The 23355-nt window shown below is 44.7% G+C and overlaps 1 protein-coding gene across 1 annotated transcript in view; it reads right to left on the reverse strand.

Annotated features, from left to right (window-relative positions):
* TRAF5 (TNF receptor associated factor 5) overlaps positions 1-23355 on the reverse strand; it is a 192559-nt gene that overhangs the window by 101860 nt on the left and 67344 nt on the right. The gene's annotated exons all lie outside the window — the stretch shown is intronic.

Below are 23355 nucleotides of genomic sequence, written 5' to 3' on the forward strand. Positions count from 1 at the left end.
TTTGCAAGTTCAGAGTAAAGCTCCATTAGAACACTTGGGTGAATACCATCGGGACCTGGTGACTTATTAATCTTTAAATGTTTTAATCGGTCACAGACTACTTCCTCGCTTAAATAAGTACCTATCAGTGGGATATTCTCATTATTGAGATTATGTGTTAGTCCCTGAATTGGGTCCTCTCTAGTAAATACTGTTGAAAAAAACTCATTTAGTGTGTCCGCTATGTCATTATCATTTTTGCTTAAGACTCCCAACTTGTCTTTTAAAGGGCCTATGCTCTCCTTCTTTAATCTCTTGCTATTAAAGTATTTAAAGATTTTATTGGGATTCGCTTTGCTTTCCTTTGCTACTAGTTTTTCAGTTTCTACTTTAGCCGCTCTTATTTCCTTTTTGCATATTTTTTTACATTCCTTATAGTGCTGAAATGACTCTGCTTCCCCGTCAGATTTGTATTTTTTAAATGCTCGCCTTTCCCGCCCATAAGTTCCATTATCTTTTTGTTAAGCCCCATATATATATATATACATACACATACACACACACACACACACACACATATATACACAGCAGTATCACTGGATTTATAAGGCAGGATCACTGGAATAAAATGGCAAAACCACTGGTTTATACGGCAGGATCATTGGAATTAAATGGCCAAATGACTGGAATTATACTGCAAAATCACTGGAATTATACTGCAAAATCACTGGAATTATACTGCAAAATCACTGACATTATACGTCCAAATCACTGGAATTAATTGGCAAAATGGAGGTTGAGGGCTTCCATCGTCATGTGAAGCTGAACGACTAGTCATGAACATCGTCCAGGGCCTTAGCCGTGCCTCGCCACTCCGTGTCGTAAATGTCAAATTGGCAAGTTTACGTTTCTCCTCAGACCATTTACATTTATTTTTTGGGGTCTTTTTACTGAACTTTGACTTTTTTAATTTTACATGCCCTCTACTATCACATTGGGCATCGGCCTTGTCAGACGACGCTGATGGCATTTCATTGTCTACTGTATGTCATGACTAGTGGCAGCAGCTTCAGCACTAGGAGGAAGTGGTTCTTGATCTTTCTCTATTTTATCCTCCAAATTTTTGTTCTCAATTATTTTTCTGGAGTTATATAACCCAATATGCGGCACAGGAGAGCGTACCCCTACACCTCACAGGGCAAACCCTGTAAGAATTATTTGGATTAAATACTAAATAACCTTTATTTGGGGTAAATATTATACAGCACAGGACAGCACCACTGAATTTATATGGCAGAACCACTGGACTGGATTTATACGTAATTATATGGATTTATACGGAATTATACGACACGATAACTGGAATTATACGGCAGTATCACGGGAACTATATGGCAATATCACAAGAGTTATACGGCAATATCACTGGAATTATACGGCAATATCACAGGAATTATACACCAATATCCCAAAAATTATACGGCAATATCACTGTAATTATACGCCAGTATCATGGGAATTATACAGCAAAATCACGGGAATCATACGGCAATATCACTAGTATTATACGCTGTCAAAGTCAAAAATATTAAAAATATTACATAGAGAGAACATACAGACTCCATACATTATGAGTCGCTATACTTAAGAATACACATAGCGCGCACCGCAGTATATGGTAACATACGCATTTACACACACATGCCACAAAGTTATAGTCAACACATATTTCATACAGCACATAAATTGAACATATCAAGCGCCAGACATCATAAGGTTTTAAATTATATAATGGAGTAACGTCATGTATGTGTATTATTGGAACGGAGCAAAATGGACATGTCGTGCTTGGTATCAAAGTAACCAGATTGATGTGTAGATTCATTTGATGCCTGTTATTAAGTTGTAGCACATTGCCATGAGTAGTTATGATTGAATGTAGGAATATAAAGCCACAATTCTGATGCGAACAAAAGGATTCCATTTAATGCATGTGATGGACAGGAAACTCAGGCCAGCCCTTTTGATGTCTTCAAGGCTTGCATATGAGCTGACCAATGACTCATCATTAATGAGAAAGTTCCCTCCCCTAGACTAGTAACAAGAGATCTGTATACGCCCCCAAGAGACTCAGTGTATAGGTGATCACACACAGAGCCGGCTGCCCTTTTTTTTGTCCCACATGATGGTGGAGATGTTGCCTGTCCAGTGGCTGCATTATTTTACTGAGAGAGAGAGCGAGAGAGTGTGAGTGATATGGAGTGGAGAATGTATTTGAGCAAAATATGGTAATTGTATGGCTGGCCGTATCTGTATTTGAATTAGTTTGTAATAACTGCTTACTGTATAAATTGTAACCATGTAACTATATATATATATATATATATATATATATATATATACTGTACATTGTGATACATTGAATACATATCCTTTTAATATCAAATAATAAGAATTTACTCACCGGTAATTCTATTTCTCGTAGTCCGTAGTGGATGCTGGGAACTCCGTAAGGACCATGGGGAATAGCGGCTCCGCAGGAGACTGGGCACAACTAAGAAAGATTTAGGACTACCTGGTGTGCACTGGCTCCTCCCTCTATGCCCCTCCTCCAGACCTCAGTTAGGATACTGTGCCCGGAAGAGCTGACACAATAAGGAAAGGATTTTGGAATCCCGGGTAAGACTCATACCAGCCACACCAATCACACCGTATAACTCGTGATACTATACCCAGTTAACAGTATGAAAAATAACTGAGCCTCTCAACAGATGGCTCTAAACAATAATCCTTTAGTTAGGCAATAACTATATACAAGTATTGCAGACAATCCGCACTTGGGATGGGCGCCCAGCATCCACTACGGACTACGAGAAATAGAATCACCGGTGAGTAAATTCTTATTTTCTCTGACGTCCTAGTGGATGCTGGGAACTCCGTAAGGACCATGGGGATTATACCAAAGCTCCCAAACGGGCGGGAGAGTGCGGATGACTCTGCAGCACCGAATGAGCAAAAGCAAGGTCCTCCTCAGCCAGGGTATCAAACTTGTAAAACTTAGCAAACGTGTTTGAACCCGACCAAGTAGCAGCTCGGCAAAGTTGTAAAGCCGAGACCCCTCGGGCAGCCGCCCAAGAAGAGCCCACCTTCCTCGTGGAATGGGCTTTTACAGATTTAGGATGCGGCAGTCCAGCCGCAGAATGTGCAAGTTGAATCGTACTACAGATCCAGCGAGCAATAGACTGCTTTGAAGCAGGAGCACCCAGCTTGTTGGGCGCATACAGGATAAATAGCGAGTCAGTTTTCCTGACTCCAGCCGTCCTGGAAACATAGATTTTCAGGGCCCTGACTACGTCCAGCAATTTGGAATCCTCCAAGTCCTTAGTAGCCGCAGGCACCACAATAGGTTGGTTCAAATGAAAAGCTGATACCACCTTAGGAAGAAATTGGGGACGAGTCCTCAATTCCGCCCTATCCATATGGAAAATCAGATAAGGGCTTTTACATGACAAAGCCGCCAATTCTGACACACGCCTGGCCGAAGCCAAGGCCAACAGCATGACCACTTTCCACGTGAGATATTTCAGTTCCACGGTTTTAAGTGGCTCAAACCAATGTGACTTAAGGAAATCCAACACCACGTTGAGATCCCAAGGTGCCACTGGAGGCACAAAAGGGGGCTGAATATGCAGCACTCCTTTAACAAACGTCTGAACTTCAGGCAGTGAAGACAGTTCTTTTTGGAAGAAAATAGACAGAGCCGAAATCTGGACCTTAATGGAACCTAATTTGAGTTCCATAGTCACCCCTGACTGTAGGAAGTGCAGAAATCGACCCAGCTGAAATTCCTCCGTTGGGGCCCTTCTGGCCTCACACTACGCAACATATTTTCGCCATATGCGGTGATAATGGTTTGCGGTCACCTCCTTCCTAGCTTTAATCAGCGTAGGGATGACTTCCTCCGGAATGCCCTTTTCCTTCAGGATCCGGCATTCAACCGCCATGCCGTCATACGCAGTCGCGGTAAGTCTTGGAACAGACAGGGTCCCTGCTGCAGCAGGTCCTGTCTGAGCGGCAGAGGCCATGGGTCCTCTGAGATCATTTCTTGAAGTTCTGGGTACCAAGCTCTTCTTAGCCAATCCAGAACCACAAGTATAGTTCTTACTCCTCTCCTTCTTATTATTCTCAGTACCTTGGGTATGAGAGGCAGAGGAGGGTACACATAAACCGACTGGTACACCCACGGTGTCACTAGAGCGTCCACAGCTATCGCCTGAGGGTCCCTTGACCTGGCGCAATATCTTTTTAGCTTTTTGTGGAGGCGGGACGCCATCATGTCAACCTGTGGCCTTTCCCCACGGTGTACCATCATTTGGAAGACTTCTGGATGAAGTCCCCACTCTCCCGGGTGGAGGTCGTGCCTGCTGAGGAAGTCTGCTTCCCAGTTGTCCACTCCCGGAATGAACACTGCTGACAGTGCTAACACATGATTTTCCGCCCATCGGAGAATCCTTGTGGCTTCTGCCATCGCCATCCTGCTTCTTGTGCCGCCCTGTCTGTTTACATGGGCGACCGCCGTGATGTTGTCTGACTGGATCAGCACCGGCTGGGGTTGAAGCAGGGGTCTTGCCTGACTTAGGGCATTGTAAATGGCCCTTAGTTCCAGAATATTTATGTGTAGGGAAGTCTCCTGACTTGTCCATAGTCCTTGGAAGTTTCTTCCCTGTGTGACTGCCCCCCAACCTCGAAGGCTGGCATCCGTGGTCACCAGGATCCAGTCCTGTATGCCGAATCTGCGGCCCTCTTGAAGATGAGCACTCTGCAGCCACCACAGCAGAGACACCCTGGTCCTTGGAGACAGGGATATCAGCCGATGCATCTGAAGATGCGACCCGGACCACTTGTCCAACAGATCCCACTGAAAGATCCTTGCATGGAACCTTCCGAATGGAATTGCTTCGTAAGAAGCCACCATCTTTCCCAGGACTCGCATGCAGTGGTGCACCGACACCTGTTTTGGTTTTAGGAGGTCTCTGACTAGAGACGATAACTCCTTGGCCTTCTCCTCCGGGAGAAACACTTTTTTCTGTTCTGTGTCCAGAACCATCCCCAGGAACAGTAGACGCGTTGTAGGAACCAGCTGCGACTTTGGAATATTCAGGATCCAGCCGTGCTGTTGTAGCACTTCCCGAGCTAGTGCTACTCCGATCAACAACTGTTCCCTGGACCTCGCCTTTATAAGGAGATCGTCCAAGTACGGGATAATTAAAACTCCCTTTTTCCGAAGGAGTATCATCATTTCGGCCATTACCTTGGTAAATACCCTCGGTGCCGTGGACAGACCAAACAGCAACGTCTGGAATTGGTAATGACAGTCCTGTACCACAAATCTGAGGTACTCCTGGTGAGGAGGGTAAATGGGGACATGCAGGTAAGCATCCTTGATGTCCAGTGACACCATGTAATCCCCCTCGTCCAGGCTTGCAATCACTGCTCTGAGCGATTCCATCTTGAACTTGAACCTTCTTATATAAGTGTTCAAAGATTTTAAATTTAATATGGGTCTCACCGAACCGTCCGGTTTCGGTACCACAAACATTGTGGAATAGTAACCCCGTCCTTGTTGAAGGAGGGGTACCTTGATTATCACCTGCTGAGAATACAGCTTGTGAATCGCCTCCAGCACTGCCTCCCTGTCCGGGGGAGCTGTCGGCAAGGCAGATTTGAGGAAACGGCGAGGGGGAGACGTCTCGAATTCCAGCTTGTACCCCTGAGATACTACCTGTAGAATCCAGGGATCCACCCGTGAACGAGCCCACTGATTGCTGAAGTTCTTGAGACGGGCCCCCACCGTACCTGGCTCCGCCTGTGGAGCCCCAGCGTCATGCGGTGGACTTAGAGGAAGCGGGGGAGGACTTTTGTTCCTGGGAACTGGCTGTATGTTGCAGCTTTTTCCCTCTACCTCTGCCTCTGGGCAGAAAGGACGCGCCTCTAACCCGCTTGCCTTTCTGGGGCCGAAAGGACTGTACCTGATAATACGGTGCTTTCTTTGGCTGTGAGGGAACATGGGGTAAAAATGTTGACTTCCCAGCTGTTGCTGTGGAAACGAGGTCCGAGAGACCATCCCCAAACAACTCCTCACCCTTGTAAGGCAAAACTTCCATGTGCCTTTTAGAATCTGCATCTCCTGTCCATTGCCGAGTCCACAATCCTCTCCTGGCAGAAATGGACATTGCGTTTATTTTAGATGCCAGCCGGCAAATATCCTTCTGTGCATCTCTCATGTATAAGACAGCGTCTTTAATATGCTCTACGGTTAGCAATATAGTGTCCCTGTCTAGGGTATCAATGTTTTCCGACAGGGAATCTGACCACGCAGCTGCAGCACTGCACATCCATGCTGAAGCAATAGCCGGTCTCAGTATAATTCCTGAGTGTGTATATACAGACTTCAGGATAGCCTCCTGCTTCCTATCAGCAGGTTCCTTTAGGGCGGCCGTGTCCGGAGACTGTAGTGCCACCTTCTTTGACAGGCGTGTGAGCGCTTTATCCACCCTAGGGGATGTCTCCCAACGTGACCTATCCTCTGGCGGGAAAGGGTACGCCATTAGTAACTTTTTAGAAATTACCAGTTTCTTATCGGGGGAAGCCCACGCTTCTTCACATACTTCATTTAATTCATCCGAAGGGGGAAAAACCACTGGTAGTTTTTTCTCCCCAAACATAATACCCTTTTTTGTGGTACCTGGGGTAATATCAGAAATGTGCAACACATTTTTCATTGCCGTAATCATGTAACGGTTGGCTCTATTGGAATGTACACTAGTCTCATCATCGTCGACACTGGAGTCAGTATCCGTGTCGACATCTGTGTCTGCCATCTGAGGTAGCGGGCGTTTTAGAGCCCCTGATGGCTTTTGAGACGCCTGGGCAGGCACGAGCTGAGAAGTCGGCTGTCCCACATTTGTTATGTCGTCAAACCTTTTATGTAAGGAGTTGACACTGTCACGTAATTCCTTCCACATGTCCATCCACTCAGGTGTCGACCCCGCAGGGGGTGACATCACATTTATCGGCACCTGCTCCGCCTCCACATAAGCCTCCTCATCAAACATGTCGACACAGCCGTACCGACACACCGCACACACACAGGGAATGCTCTGACTGAGGACAGGACCCCACAAAGTCCTTTGGGGAGACAGAGAGAGAGTATGCCAGCACACACCAGAGCGCTATATAATGCAGGGATTCACACTACACACAGTGATTTTTCCCCTATAGCTGCCAATATTACACAGATTGTGCCTAAATTTAGTGCCCCCCCCTCTCTTTTTTACACTATGGAGTCTGGAAACTGCAGGGGAGAGCCTGGGGAGCGTCCTTCCAGCGGAGCTGTGAGGGAAAACGGCGCCAGTGTGCTGAGGGAGATAGCTCCGCCCCTTTTTCGGCGGACTTCTCCTGCTTTTTTATGGAAGTTATGGCAGGGGATTTTACACATATATAGTCTTAATGACTATATTATGTGGTAATTTGCCAAGTAAGGTACTCTTATTGCAGCCCAGGGCGCCCCCCCCAGCGCCCTGCACCCATCAGTGACCGGAGTGTGTGGTGTGTATGGGGAGCAATGGCGCACAGCTGCAGTGCTGTGCGCTACCTTAATGAAGACCGAAGTCTTCTGCCGCCGATTTCCAGGAACGTCTTCTTGCTTCTGGCTCTGCAAGGGGGACGGCGGCGCGGCTCCGGGACCGGACGACCGAGGCTGGGCCTGTGTTCGATCCCTCTGGAGCTAATGGTGTCCAGTAGCCTAAGAAGCCCAAGCTAGCTGCAAGCAGGTAGGTTCGCTTCTTCTCCCCTCAGTCCCTCGTAGCAGTGAGTCTGTTGCCAGCAGATCTCACTGAAAATAAAAAACCTAATTATACTTTCTTTTCTAGAAGCTCAGGAGAGCCCCTAGTGTGCATCCAGCTCGGCCGGGCACAAAATTCTAACTGAGATCTGGAGGAGGGGCATAGAGGGAGGAGCCAGTGCACACCAGGTAGTCCTAAATATTTCTTAGTTGTGCCCAGTCTCCTGCAGAGCCGCTATTCCCCATGGTCCTTACGGAGTTCCCAGCATCCACTAGGACGTCAGAGAAATATACATCAATGAGCTTTGGAACTCAGATAATGTGTGGGTGTATTATTTACTCTTATGGGATGTAGTGTTTTGCGATGTATAGCGCACATTCATAGCACATGGTAATAAGATGCACAGGCATCCACAGTATATATTAGAGCTGGCATTTAAAAAATTTGTTAGAAAGCAATTTGACTTTTACAGATGGGGCTGCGTCCGCGATATCACGTTCTTAATGATGCACTGTACATTACAAGCGCAGCTGTGGTCGACCAGCTAACGATGGACGCATCGCGACATGCTGACGAATCACATCCACGTGTTTTGTTGTGTTATTAGTAAGGCGCTGATATGAAATTCATATGACAATGTGTTTCTCGTAATATTTAAGATGCAACAGTGTATTTTTATTGTTGCAAAACAAATTTCAAATAAGTCATATTGTGTTTGATTCAGATTGGATTGTTTATCTGTTAAGTAGATTTAAAGTACATTTAAAAGTTGCTGCATAGCCATAATATAGCTGTGTTAGCATGCTGAGAAAATTTGTATACTTTTTAAACTCAGGCCTAAAGTAACTCTTGGTGCCTGTATAGAGTGTGATTTCTTTGTGACAAAGGAGCCGCATGGTCTGTCCTCCATTTTGGCCTAATGGATGTGCAAGGGGGAGGAGCAGTGGCCATTTTAGTAAAGGTCATTTTCTAAATAGCTGGCTTTCAGTCTGGTTAGAACAATCAGTTTCCTTTGTCAAAGTTTCCACATATCTACAAATCCAGCACCATTTATGAGTTACCAATGAATTTATATAACCCATGCCATAATCAATTACAAATAGTTACAATTGGGCCTAGTGAGAGTAAATAGTGAGATAAGTGAATGCTTTTTTTTCTTGTCTGTGTGTAATTACCTTACATCAACTGGGGGGTTGCACACAGATGGAAGAAAATAACTTTTTTTTCCCCTAAGACTTGTGGAGTCTGTTTACTAGGGTAGGATAGCCATTGAAATGCAAATTAACTTGTGTAACAACTTTTTTTTAGTACAGGCAAGGCAAATATCTTTGATATGCAAATTAGAGGCAGTGAAGAGGTGAGGTGTCTCATAAAAGTGCAGTAAATGGTATATATATATATATATATATATATATATATATATAATATTATTATAATTATGTGTATATTTATATCAGTGTATGTTCTGCAAGATAGCTATACAATCTGAATCATATAATTTAAATTATAGATTATTGCAGTCATTATAGATCTGTGTGAAATCGGATACATTTGTTTGCTATATAGAAAATATTTGAAATAGTGTATTAAGGGTGTAATCGTAAAACATAAAACGCAGTTCTGGCCTAGTCGTTAAAGGTTTATACAGAACAAGTGTGGGCTGTGTTAGTGAGCGATAATAGTTTATATTGCTCACATTTATAGAGATTGTGTGGTTTTATTGCGGACGACGTTTGTACACGTGGTACGGACAAAGTGCAGCGTCGCACACGTGGGGTAAAGGCATGCTCGGTCGCGTGTTTACGCAAGGTTGCGTAGGATTGCGGATTGCGGATGCCAAGTACAAATCACACAATAGTTGTTCAAGTAAAAAGCGGGATAGTATACGTTTAATACAATAGCACATAACTATCCGATTTCAAAAGCAGATTAGTGTAAGACTTTGTTTAGACTGTACTGCCTCTGGGTTAAAACCATGAATCAAAGGGAGTGATATTTTCTGTACAGAAAAGAAAAACAAGGTGTATCTGAGTGAGTGAAAGTAAGAGTGAGTGGAGCTGAACCCCGGAAATTCGGGTCCCGTGGGAACACTGGGATAGTAGAGGCCCGGTGGCGTAAGGTTTGCTACCTTATGTGAACATAAAGAGAGAAATACGCAAATCGTGAGATTTGCAGAGGAGCGTAATAAGGAATTGTGAATTGTGAAAAATAAGAATTGTGAATTGAAGTAAAGGTGAATCCCAAACATATAGATTTTTTTTTGCTACGCTCCGGCTGAGGAGCGCAGCTTGTGAATTCGACTCCCGCGATCGTAGGGCATATAGATAACTAGTATCTATAGGCTGTGCGATTGAACCGCACGTCCGTGTGTTTTACACAGGACAAAGTGATATTATTGTTTCATATGCGCTGTGGAGAGCATACGCAGACGTGATTGTGTAAAAGGAAAGAGAAAGGGGTTTTTCTTTGATAACGTCGGGAAATCTCCCTGGTGGGCTTCCACTGGAAAGGGTGAGCAATAGTTATTAGGAAACGGTTTTTTTCACCCTACAAAAATTCCAGTGGAAAGATACCGAAAAAGGAATTTTTCGCTGCCTCTCTCAGGAAAATATTCCAACAGAACCTCCACCGAAAGAAATTGCAATGCTGTAAGGTCTTATAGGAGCCCTAGGTTGGGTACATTGCGATCCACTATCGACAGTTTATCGTTGTACTGGCCAACGTGGGCGATAGCGGGTGAAGAGCGCTCGGAGAACTTTCACCGTCTGCTTGCATTGAGTATTTTGGTGTTTGTGGGAAAAGGCCCACAAATATGGGAGCCAGTTGCTCAAGTGAGAGACGTTCAGCAGCGAGGGTTCAAGCTGAAGAATTGCGGCCCAGGGGGTCAGCTGTTATGCACACCAGTGCCAGCAGGAAAGTACTGGTGTCAGAACTGTTATGCACTCCAGTGTCTGCAGGAATGTACTGGTGTTTGAACTGTTATGCAAAACAGATGGACTCACAGACAAACTGGGGGATATGACATAACGTACACAGAAGGTGATAGGGTAACAAAATACACACAAAGTGAACAGAGAAGCCCAGAGGCTAAGGAACTGGGTATCTCCCTTGTATTAGAACTGCTAAGATGGAAAAAGCAAGATGTTGTGTTTTAATACGTAGAGAACCCGAAATGCTGTTGCTAAGGGCAACAGCAAAACCCTAAAGGGTTACCAACGGGTGTGGCAGTAAACTCCTTGGTCAGAGATGGAATGATAGACACAAGGAGAATCTCCACAATCCTAATTCTCACTTGCAGTGCACAGGTTTTAGCTTACTGCCACTAAACTGACCCCTGACACCTAGCACAGTGAGACAGGATTAGACAGGCAAGTCTTAGAATACAGCCGCAAACTTGCTAAGTTCACAGAGTAGTAACAGAACCCCAGCAAGCTAAATGACTGACTCCAGTCTTACTGCTAGGTCTGGATTGGCAGAGTGTAATACCAAATTCCCAGGCCTATTTGCAGTAAGCAACAAACAAATACAAAGCTACACAGTACTGGCTAACTTTCATGAACTGACTAACCAACAAAGATTCAGCAGCATCTGCTTACCCTGAAAAGAGGCCTTATAAAGCAGGTGCTGTCCACGCCCCACTCAGACCTCACAGACTGTGAGCACAAAAACCAGCACCGGATCCCCTGCCGTGCACAGAGCCTATAACCACTGCACAGCAAAAGACCCGAACCGGAGTATCAGCTGCGCTCAGGTTACTCCACTAGCACTTGTCTCCCGGTTGCCATGACGACGTGGCAGCACAGGGCAGGAGACCCTAACAGTACCCCCCCTCTGACGAGGGGTCAAAGAACCCCTACCACCGGGTTTATCGGGGAACTGCGAGAAGAAAGAGCGTATCAGTCTGGGGGCATGAAGATCACAACTGCGCACCCACGACCGCTCCTCCGGGCCATACCCCTTCCAGTGCACCAAAAATGACAGCCGACCCCGAACCACCTTGGAGTCAAGAATCCTTTCAACAACAAACTCCCTCTGGCCACGTATCAGAAGAGGGGAAGGTCTTCCACTGGAAGAAGGATTACTAATCGCCCGTTTTAAAAGGGAACAATGAAATGTTTTATTGATACCCAAAGAACGGGGCAGATCTAACTGAAATGCCACAGGATTGATAACCCTGGTGATCTTATAAGGGCCGATGAACCGGGGCCCTAACTTATGAGATGGCTGTCTCAACTTCAAATTCTTGGTAGACAACCAGACGAAGTCTCCTAATTTGAAGCTGCAGGGTCTTTTCCGCTTATCAAAAACCTTTTTGGTCACTAATGACACAGACACAAGGGCTTTCTTCACTTTCCGCCAAATACCTCTAAGGACCGAAACCACAGAGGAACCACCAGGCGTGGAGTCCAGGGGGTCAAAAGAATTGGCCTTAGGATGATGCCCATACACACAAAGGAAGGGAGAGATCCCTGTAGCAGAGTGAGCCGCGTTGTTATAGGCAAACTCCGCCATGGACAGATGAGCAACCCAGTCAGTCTGACACTTGGAGACATAACACCTGAGGAACTGCTCCAAGGACTGGTTCACCCTTTCAGTCTGCCCATTAGACTGCGGATGGTAGCCTGACGACAAGCTGACAGAAATCTGGAGATCGGAACAAAATGCCCTCCAGAATTTGGCCACAAACTGGGATCCGCGGTCAGAGACCACATCAAGTGGCAACCCGTGGAGACGCACAACATGCAGCATAAATAATTCAGACAGGCGTCTGGCTGATGGCAGCCCAACCAGTGGAACGAAGTGCGCCATCTTCGAAAACCTGTCAACGACAACCCAGATGGCTGTCATCCCCGAGGATTTGGGCAAGTCCACCACAAAATCCATTGAAATGTGGGTCCATGGCTTAGATGGGATAGAGAGTGGATGTAATGGGCCAACAGGAACCCCTCTAGGAGTCTTATTTCGGGCACAGATGTCACATGCCCGAACCCACTGATCCACATCCTTAGCCACCGAGGGCCACCACACCGCCCTAGATAGCAACTCCCGAGTTCTGGCAATACCCGGGTGACCTGCCGACTTCTTGGCATGGAATTCCAGGAACACTCGCTGTCTTAACCTAGGAGGCACAAACAAAAGACCTACCGGAAGGTCTGGAGGAGCCTGCTCCTGTGCTCTAAGGACTAATGATAAGAGGTCCTGGGTAATGCCCACTTTAATACATGATGGGGAAACAATGGGCAACGGCTCCTCGGTGGTCTCCTGGATTGGAGCAAAACTCCGCGAGAGCGCATCAGCCTTGATGTTTTTTGACCCAGGGCGATATGTTATCAAAAAATTAAAGCGAGCAAAAAACAAAGCCCATCGTGCCTGCCTGGCATTGAGACGCTTCGCTGACTCTAAATATGCCAGATTCTTATGGTCAGTGAGAATTGAGACCACAAACTTAGCCCCCTCAAGCCAGTGTCTCCACTCCTCGAGTGCATCCTTAATAGCCAACAATTCCCGGTTACCCACGTCATAATTCATCTCGGCAGGCGAAAATTTACGGGAAAAGTAAGCACAGGGATGAAGGCGATTATCAGACACTCCCATCTGAGAAAGCACTGCCCCAATACCCATCTCAGAGGCATCCACCTCCACCACAAAAGGACGCTCTGGATCTGGGTGTCGCAGCACCTTGGCCGAAACAAATGCCCTTTTGAGACGGGCAAAAGCCGCTTTAGCCTCACAAGACCAGTGAGCAACATCCGCCCCTTTCTTAGTGAGTGCCACCAAGGGCGCCACTATAGACGAAAATCCAGCGATAAATCGTCTATAAAAATTCGCAAAGCCCAGGAAACGCTGAAGCGCCTTCAAACTAGTGGGCTGCACCCAATCCAGGACTGCCTGTACCTTGGAACCCTCCATTTGGAAACCTTCTGGGGAGATAATATATCCTAGAAATGCGATTTGCTGAACTTCAAATTCGCACTTCTCCAGCTTCGCCCCAAGCCGGTGGTCTCTGAGTTTCTGGAGGACTAAGCGTACATGCTTCCGATGTTCCTCCAGGGAATGGGAGAAGATTAGGATGTCATCTAAGTATACAACTAAGAATCTATCCAAATATTCCCTGAGCACATCATTCATGAAATCCTGGAAGACTGCCGGGGCATTACAGAGCCCAAAAGGCATCACCAAATATTCATAATGCCCTGAGTGGGTATTAAAGGCAGTCTTCCATTCATCCCCCTCTCTTATTCGGATTAGATTGTACGCACCGCGTAGGTCAATCTTAGAAAAAATGGTGGCAGTACGAAGCTGGTCAAACAAGACCGAAATGAGAGGCAGTGGGTATGAGTTTTTAATCGTGATACGGTTCAATTCCCTGAAGTCGATGCAGGGTCGCAACGAACCGTCCTTTTTACCCACGAAGAAGAACCCCGACCCAACTGGAGACTGTGAAGGTCTGATAAATCCCTTAGCCAAGTTCTCCTGAATGTACTCTGCCATAGCCTGAGTCTCAGGACGTGACAGGGAGTACAACCTGCTCTTAGGAAGCTTAGCATTTGGCAACAAATCAATGGCACAGTCATAGGGGCGATGGGGAGGTAGTACCTCTGCAACTTTTTTGGAGAACACGTCCGCAAAATCTGCATAACACCCTGGCAATCCTGGCAAACTTAGCTGCGAGAGCCTGACTGGAAGGCTCAAGCAACTCCTGAAACAATCAGTACCCCAACTAAGAATCTCCCCAGAGACCCAGTCAAATTGAGGATTGTGGGCCCTTAACCAGGGTAACCCCAACACCAATGGGGCAAAAGTACAGACAGTCACATAAAAGGACAATTTTTCAGAGTGTGTGGCTCCAATAAACAAAGAAATCTGGCTAGTGCAAGAGGTAATTTTACCTTGGGATAATGGTTCCCCGTTTAACCCACAAATCTCAATTTCCGATGCCAAGGGTACTAAGGGAACAGAGTGTTTCAGGGCGAATTGGCGGTCCATAAAAACCCCGTCGGCCCCACTGTCCACAAAGGCCTCAGTCTTGACAGTTTGACCGAGGATCTTCAAGGTCACCGGAATGATAAAAGTCTTCTTGGGAAATTCTGACTTCTGGCCTGACAGGATATTTCCCATCAGCCTCAGGCCCTGAAGTTTTCCGGCTTTTCTGGGCATGATACTACCACATGACCTTTATTCCCACAGTACAAACACAACCCCTGCTGTCTCCTCCGCGTCTTCTCACGCGAGGAGAGGCGGGTAGCCCCAATCTGCATAGGCTCCTCAGAAAATTCCTCAGAGTCTGAGGTTCCCTTGGGAAGGAAGGAAATCTCAGTCTCCCTTTCAAGCCTACGTTCTCTCAGCCGTCTATCCACCCGGATGGATAACTGCATGAGCTGATCCAAGCTATCAGGCAAGGGATATTGTACCAGTTGGTCCTTTATCTGGTTAGAAAGACCTCTTCGGTACTGGTGTCTCAGGGCTGGGTCATTCCACTGGGTATCATGGGCCAACCTCCGAAACTCCGTACAGTAAACCTCAACTGGCCTTCGCCCTTGCTTAAGGATCGAAATCTGAGCCTCGGCTGAGGCCGTCTTGTCAGGGTCATCATACAACATGCCCAGTGCCGTAAAAAAAGCATCAACACTTTTAAGCGACGGACAGTCAGGCTGCAGCCCATATGCCCAGACCTGTGGGTCTCCTTGTAGCAAGGAAATCACTATGCCCACCCGCTGAATCTCCGACCCAGAAGACTGAGGCCTAAGCCGGAAGTATAGCTTGCAGCTCTCCTTGAAACAAAAGAACTGCGAGCGATCTCCAGAAAAACGATCCGGGAGATTTACTTTCGGCTCCTTAACCCCTGCAGGTGCTGCTGCTGCGGGAGCTCCGCCAGCAGCCTGGGAGGTGTGCATTTTAATGGACAAATCATTAAATTGTCGAGTCAGGACCTGCACCTTATCGACCACCTGTTGCAACGTATTTTGAGGGGTATGCTCCATATTCCCACAAAATTTCAACAGGAGTATTAGGCTGCTGAATATGTTATGCACACCAGTGCCAGCAGGAAAGTACTGGTGTCAGAACTGTTATGCACTCCAGTGTCTGCAGGAATGTACTGGTGTTTGAACTGTTATGCAAAACAGATGGACTCACAGACAAACTGGGGGATATGACATAACGTACACAGAAGGTGATAGGGTAACAAAATACACACAAAGTGAACAGAGAAGCCCAGAGGCTAAGGAACTGGGTATCTCCCTTGTATTAGAACTGCTAAGATGGAAAAAGCAAGATGTTGTGTTTTAATACGTAGAGAACCCGAAATGCTGTTGCTAAGGGCAACAGCAAAACCCTAAAGGGTTACCAACGGGTGTGGCAGTAAACTCCTTGGTCAGAGATGGAATGATAGACACAAGGAGAATCTCCACAATCCTAATTCTCACTTGCAGTGCACAGGTTTTAGCTTACTGCCACTAAACTGACCCCTGACACCTAGCACAGTGAGACAGGATTAGACAGGCAAGTCTTAGAATACAGCCGCAAACTTGCTAAGTTCACAGAGTAGTAACAGAACCCCAGCAAGCTAAACGACTGACTCCAGTCTTACTGCTAGGTCTGGATTGGCAGAGTGTAATACCAAATTCCCAGGCCTATTTGCAGTAAGCAACAAACAAATACAAAGCTACACAGTACTGGCTAACTTTCATGAACTGACTAACCAACAAAGATTCAGCAGCATCTGCTTACCCTGAAAAGAGGCCTTATAAAGCAGGTGCTGTCCACGCCCCACTCAGACCTCACAGACTGTGAGCACAAAAACCAGCACCGGATCCCCTGCCGTGCACAGAGCCTATAACCACTGCACAGCAAAAGACCCGAACCGGAGTATCAGCTGCGCTCAGGTTACTCCACTAGCACTTGTCTCCCGGTTGCCATGACGACGTGGCAGCACAGGGCAGGAGACCCTAACATCAGCAAGGTTTATTATGTGTGGGAAATATGGTCCACACGCGGAGGCTTATTGCAATGAATGAGTGCGTATGACTGCTGAAGATAGGGCATCATTCCCTGGGGTTGGTGAGTTTGATCCTAAGGTATTGCAGGTAGTATCACCAAGTAGGCGCACAATACCAATGATGTTGATAAAAACACAATTTATTAACATAAAACCAATGACAAACTGATTAAAAAACACAACACTACACAGAGCATATAACTGAAGTATTATACATTATAATTCACACATAAAGTGTATTAATATGTGAAAGGGACACAAACGCTTATTACATCAACTTACAGGACTTCCTTTTCATTTAAACTGTCTGATATGGAATTAATGTGAGAGATTAACCCTATCTTACAGAGACGGGTTCTCCTGCATTTCAGTGTCCCTTTCACATATTAATACACTTTATGTGTGAATTATAAGGTATAATACTTCAGTTATATGCTCTGTGTAGTGTTGTGTTTTTTAATCAGTTTGTCATTGGTTTTATGTTAATAAATTGTGTTTTTATCAACATCATTGGTATTGTGCGCCTACTTGGTGATTTTGTTTTAGTTGTTTTACTTTCAGGAGGCCGGCTACCTCCTTACCAAGTGGCTGCCATTATCAGTGCTATATTTGCACGACCCTGTTCAGCGCCTAAAAACCTTTTTTTCGATTGCAGGTAGTATGTCTAACCAAAGTCATATAAGACAAGAACGGAATTATAAGAACTATTTCAACTAGTAGCAACAATAAACAAGTAGGAAAAAAAAAAAAAGAGAATGCAAGTACACCGCCATATGTAGATGTGGAAGCAGTTACGGCCAGCATACAAACTATAGAAAATAATAAAAATAAAAATATGAAAAATATGAATGTAACCTATATATCTACTAATGAATGTCGAAGTTTTATCTAGGAGGAGAAGGCGACCTGACTGGTTTCAGCCATTTCTCATGCACTCAGAGGAGTATCCAACCGATAAAAGAAGAGCAGTAGCCTGCGGGGGAAGTGGCTGAGACCAGTGGAACTGGTAAGTATGGTGTCATTCGTGTACATATATAGTAAAACCCCCAAAAATAAAATAAAAATCAAGAAAGTAACGGCAGAAATGGAGAAAAACCTGTCCGCACATTAGTATTTGCCAATAGTAAAGCGGACAGAGACAGGGTAACCCCCGGGTATTTCTTTTAGTTACCAAATAAGAAGTATTCATTCCTAGTAATGCCTCTAGTCAAGATGAGCTCGGAAATATTTTTTGTACCATGTACAGACCCTTAATACGGAATGAGAAGGATTGAATGAATACTTCGCATGACCTAGAAGCTTGTTAATTTTTTTTTTTTTTTGTCTTTTGCAGTAATAGAAAATTCTCCGTCTGGATAAGATCACTGGTAAACACTAATTCGGCAAATGGGAGGAACAAAAGAAGTGCAACATTACCCTTTGACAAAAAAACCTGCTGAAGTTACGATTGGCCCCTACAATGCTAAACCCTTTCCTTTCCTTCTTTTTCCTAACAGAAATGTCCCCTGACTAACTTAATCAACAGAAACTTTGTTAAATATGAAATACATATATTGTACTCCCGCTCAGGAAGTACAAGGTATGTTAGATAACCTCAAAGACTAATGTTGCATTACACTGTTCTAGATTCATGTCCATCACAGGTAGAGGAAATTATCTCACAAATACCGGGTTCCCTTTGGACCAAAGATGGACAGGACACTGGATTGATGGCTGAAGTAGTCCCAGTAGTGACACAGCATGCACACGCTTTAAAGGGGGGTAGACAAAGTAGGTAATCAATTCCCCGTAGTGCCCAATCCAGTTGTCATTTTAATAAAATCCTCTCCACCTCTACAAACTTATCGGTCACCAACCTCTATTCTCCACAGTTTCCTCTTCATCTTTTGCGTTCACACAGGGTGGTACAATACATGGACCCGATTACAGTTCAAACATTACATGCCTAATTGTTCCTTCAGAGTTCTGCCCGAACCCAGTATATCTCACCAGCACGATAACACCAGTATTACTGCAGTGTGCCTTGTCATGCACAAAGGGTGGAGGAAGTATGAGAATACTGGTGAAGGGAAATTTTGTATAGACACTGATATGCCCGTTGGTGAACGCAGACCTGATATTTTTTTCTTCTCTCTATCCTCTTCTCCTCAGTTAAATTAAGATACAAATTTGTGTTGCCTACAGCAAAAGGAGGTCTGGAAGTCTAAGGAGTATGGTTAGGAGTCCCCAGGACTCTGGAGAGATGGACAAGGTAAGCCAGTGGCCCCCAGGACGTATATCCCAAGCCTAACTAAGGCAGCATATGGTCTGACTCACCTAGGGTAAGGAAGGTATGTGCAAATTAGTAAGAGCTTACTGGCGTGTACCAGGGTTCTCTTCTTAGGCAAGCAGGAAAGCAATGACCTGTCTTGCATGAGGAAGAACATTTGGTAAGGTAGTACTAACAGAGCCATCCCATATCCCTCCTGCAGACGGACCTTTTCAGGCAATACAAATCGACTTCGTACAGTTAACACCCTTTAGGAATTATTGTTATGTATTGGTGTGCACTGATGTTTTCTCAAACTGGGTAGAGGCATTTCCTGCCGCCACGGATGCTGCTGTGTTTACCGCAAAGAACAATTGCGCAGAAATTTGTGTGTAGATATGGTACCCCTAGAAGTAGGAGCAAAGCTTGAAACTGGACTATTGTGGTCATAGACACTGCCACTAATATTATGTAGCATCGGAACCATTCCCAGATCTTCACTTAACGAATCACCCTCTTCGAAATTTGTTTTTGTTTTTTGTGTTTTTTTTGTTTTTGGAAGACAACCTCATGTCATGACTGATCCGCACAATGATCACAAATACACCAAAGAGGTGACAGTACAGTACCTTATTGAGATAAGCCAGCATTTGAGAACTTGACAAAAGAACTTGAAACTGTTGATTCCTAGTATGCCAAATACTAACTGTCTTGATTGTGAACCAAGAGACTGTGTGATTGTTCTTACGCTCAGGTTGCCTGACAGGTGGGAAGGACCATACCAAGTTTTGTTGACAGCACTATCCCAGTGAAAGTAGCCGAGAGACTTGGGTCCACGATTCCCATTGCAGGAAAGTCGGTAGTCCGGAAGGAACTCGTAAATGGAGTAAGATCGCAAAAGTATCACCAGAGAGTCTGTTCCATGAAGACTGAGAGGTGGCACTGTTGAACACTACCTGAGCGTGCTAAAGGATTACAGAAAGACCAGTCGTTGTAATTGATTTGCCAAGGACAAGATTTGTTTTGTTCTATTTTCTCTTTTCTCTCTTTTTCCCGCTGACAAACATTTTTTTCATGACATTCTATTTTTGCAAGGTTTTTCATGAGGAGTCGAGTGTGGGACTGGAACTGGTTCTGGAGGAAGGAGTGATTTCCTTATAGGATCCCAGGATTAGCCGATCAGTTTGTTAAAGCCAGAGAAAAATCAAAGGTCTAGTAGTTACGGAGTTCGGAGGTAACGTGATAGGCTATTGTCTGAGGAATACTGTATTTTGTAGTTATTGTGACCCCATATTTGAAGATGAGAGCATCCAGAGATGTCAGTCTAGCAATAAGGTGACAGACATCCCTTGAGTGATTACCACTCACTAGTGGGTAAGGTCTTAAATCAAACGGAATGTTGGATGTGCTCACAGGTACCTCTAAGACGTAAAGATACAGGATTAGTGGCATATTTTTTTTTAGAGTTAGCTGAGGTACTTGAATTACACGGAAGGGGGAGGGGACCGGTGGACAAAGAATATAATATAACTAGACCCCCTAGCCTTAAGATCCACCAGTACCATAGATAAATCCTTGGTATGTTTAAATCTCACCAATTTCAGGAAATTGGGAGGTAATCAGGAACAATTCAGACAATGGCTATTCACACATAGCAGATAAAGAGCTCATTAATATGTGTGCAAGAAAGGTTTATGAGTGGCTCTCCCCGAATTACGAAGGTTTATGTTATCTAGGAAGGACACTACTAATAACCCTTGTTCAATGATGAAACAGACCTAGCAAACGTTCCAGAAATGGAAACAATGTTTAGGGAATGATAGGAATGTATACCATGAAAATTTTATATGTCACTTTCACGATTTGTTTGTGTTTTCTTCCTCTACCCAGCAGAACCTCAATCGAATCCGAACATCAGTGTACGAAGACATAGGTACATGTATGTGTGACATGTTCATTCAAATCAGACATTATAGGCCAAAGTACTGTCCCAGCATACATAGGTTGAATGTTGTCCCACACCCAACCAGTGGTCCCGTGGCCACCAAGTGCATATAGAGGATGTCTCGTCCTCCTCCCTGTCTTCCCCAAATATAGTCAAATGTCTGATTTGCAAAATGAATACATACGTGTGTCTAGGTCACCAATTATTGTCTGAAATATTTTTCTTATGTTAATAATTTATGGCAGTTATTGTTTACTGCCAAAGGGTGGACTGTCAGTCAAAAATATTACATAGAGAGAACATACAGACTCCACACATTATGAGTCGCTATACTTGCGAAAACGCACAGCGCGCACCGCAATATATGGTAACATACGCATTTACACACACATGCCACAAAGTTATATTCAACACATTTCATACAGCACATAAATTGAACATATCAAGCGCCAGACATCATAAGGTTTTTAAATTATATAATGGAGTAACGTCATGTATGTGTATTATTGGAACAGAGCAAGATGCACATTTCGTGCTTGGTATCACAGTAACCAGATTAATGTGTAGATTCATTTGATGCCTGTTATTAAGTTGTAGCACATTGCCATGAGTAGTTATGATTGAATGTAGGAATATAAAGCCACAATTCTGATGAGAACAAAAGGATTCCATTTAAAGCATGTGATGGACAGGAAACTCAGGCCAGCCCTTTTGATGTCTTCAAGGCTTGCATATGAACTGACCAATGACTCATCATGAATGAGAAAGTTCCCTCCCCTAGACTAGTAACAAGAGATCTGTATACGCCCCCAAGAGACTAAGTGTATAGGTGATCACACACAGAGCCGGCTGCCCTTTTTTTTTGTCCCAGATGATGGTGGAGATGCTGCCTGTCCAGTGGCTGCATGATTGTACTGAGAGAAAGAGAGAGTGATATGGAGTGGAAAATGTATTTGAGCAAAAGATGGTAATTGTAATGCTGGCCGTATCTGTATTTGAATTAGTTTGTAATAACTGCTTACTGTATAAATTGTAACCATGTAACTATATATATATATATATATATATATATATATATACTGTACATTGTGATATGTTGAATACATATCCTTTTAAATAACAAATATATACATCAATGAGCTTTGGAACTCAGATAATGTGTGGGTATATTATTTACTCTTATGGGATGTAGTGTTTTTGCGATGTATAGGATTCATAGGACATGGTAATAAGATGTGCAGGCATCCATAGTATATATTAGAGCTGGCATTTTAAATATTTGTTAGAAAGCAATTTGACTTTTACAACGCCAGTAACACTGGATATATGGCAGCAGAGGACACCACCACTGTGACTGGTCACTGGACTGATGCTGCACTAGAGAGACACTACCCCTGGTCTGATGCAAGACAACACAGCAAAACTGCAAGGGACTTATACAGCAGCACTGGGGACATATATCAGCAGAGGCCACCACCTCTGTGACTGGTCACTGGACTGATGCAGCACAAGAGAGACACTACTCCTGGTCTGATGCAAGACAACATAACAAAACTGCAAGGGACTTATACAGCAGCCAGAAGCACTGGGGACATATAGCAGCAGAGGACACCAACACTGTGACTGGCTGGACTGATGCAGCATAAGACAGCACTAGAATCGCCACCCCACTTTCCCGCACCCACACAGACACTGAGGACGGAGACACGTCCTCTCACTACACTCTCCGAGACTGGAGTGAAAATGGCCGTGACTCCTTATATGGAATCCAAATTCCGCGAGAATCAGACAGCGGGATGATGACGTTTTGCTTCGTTCTGGTTTCCGAGTCAGGCTGGAAAACCCGAGCCTGACTCAGAACCGGACTCGAATGGTAAAGTCCAGTAGGGTTCGGTTCTCAGAGAACCGAACCCGCTCATCCCTAGTTAGCACATGGAAAAGGAAACCAGTGTGGTTTACAAAAGAAATATCAACTAATGGGAAATCAAAAAAGATGGTCTTTAGGAAATATAAGCAGACTGAAAATAATGAAGACAAAGAGGTGTATCCTGTCAGATAGAAGAAGTTTAAGAAAGTGATCAGATGTGCAATGGCACAAGCTGAATAACATTGCTGACTCCTAAGTAAACGCAAAATTGTGGGACTGGATTCTAAGAAGGTTGAATGGATAAGAACCTGGTTGCATGATAGGAAATAGAGAGTTATATTAAATGGAGTACAGTCTCAGGAAGAAAAAGGTAACAAGTGGTTACCCCAGGGATCTGTACTTGGACCAGTGCTTTTTACACGAGATTTATGGGAAAAACTTACCGTTGTTAAATCTCTTTCTGCGAGGTACACT

Source organism: Pseudophryne corroboree, chromosome 4 (genome assembly GCF_028390025.1).
Source record: "Pseudophryne corroboree isolate aPseCor3 chromosome 4, aPseCor3.hap2, whole genome shotgun sequence".
Classification (NCBI taxonomy): Eukaryota; Metazoa; Chordata; class Amphibia; order Anura; family Myobatrachidae; genus Pseudophryne; species Pseudophryne corroboree.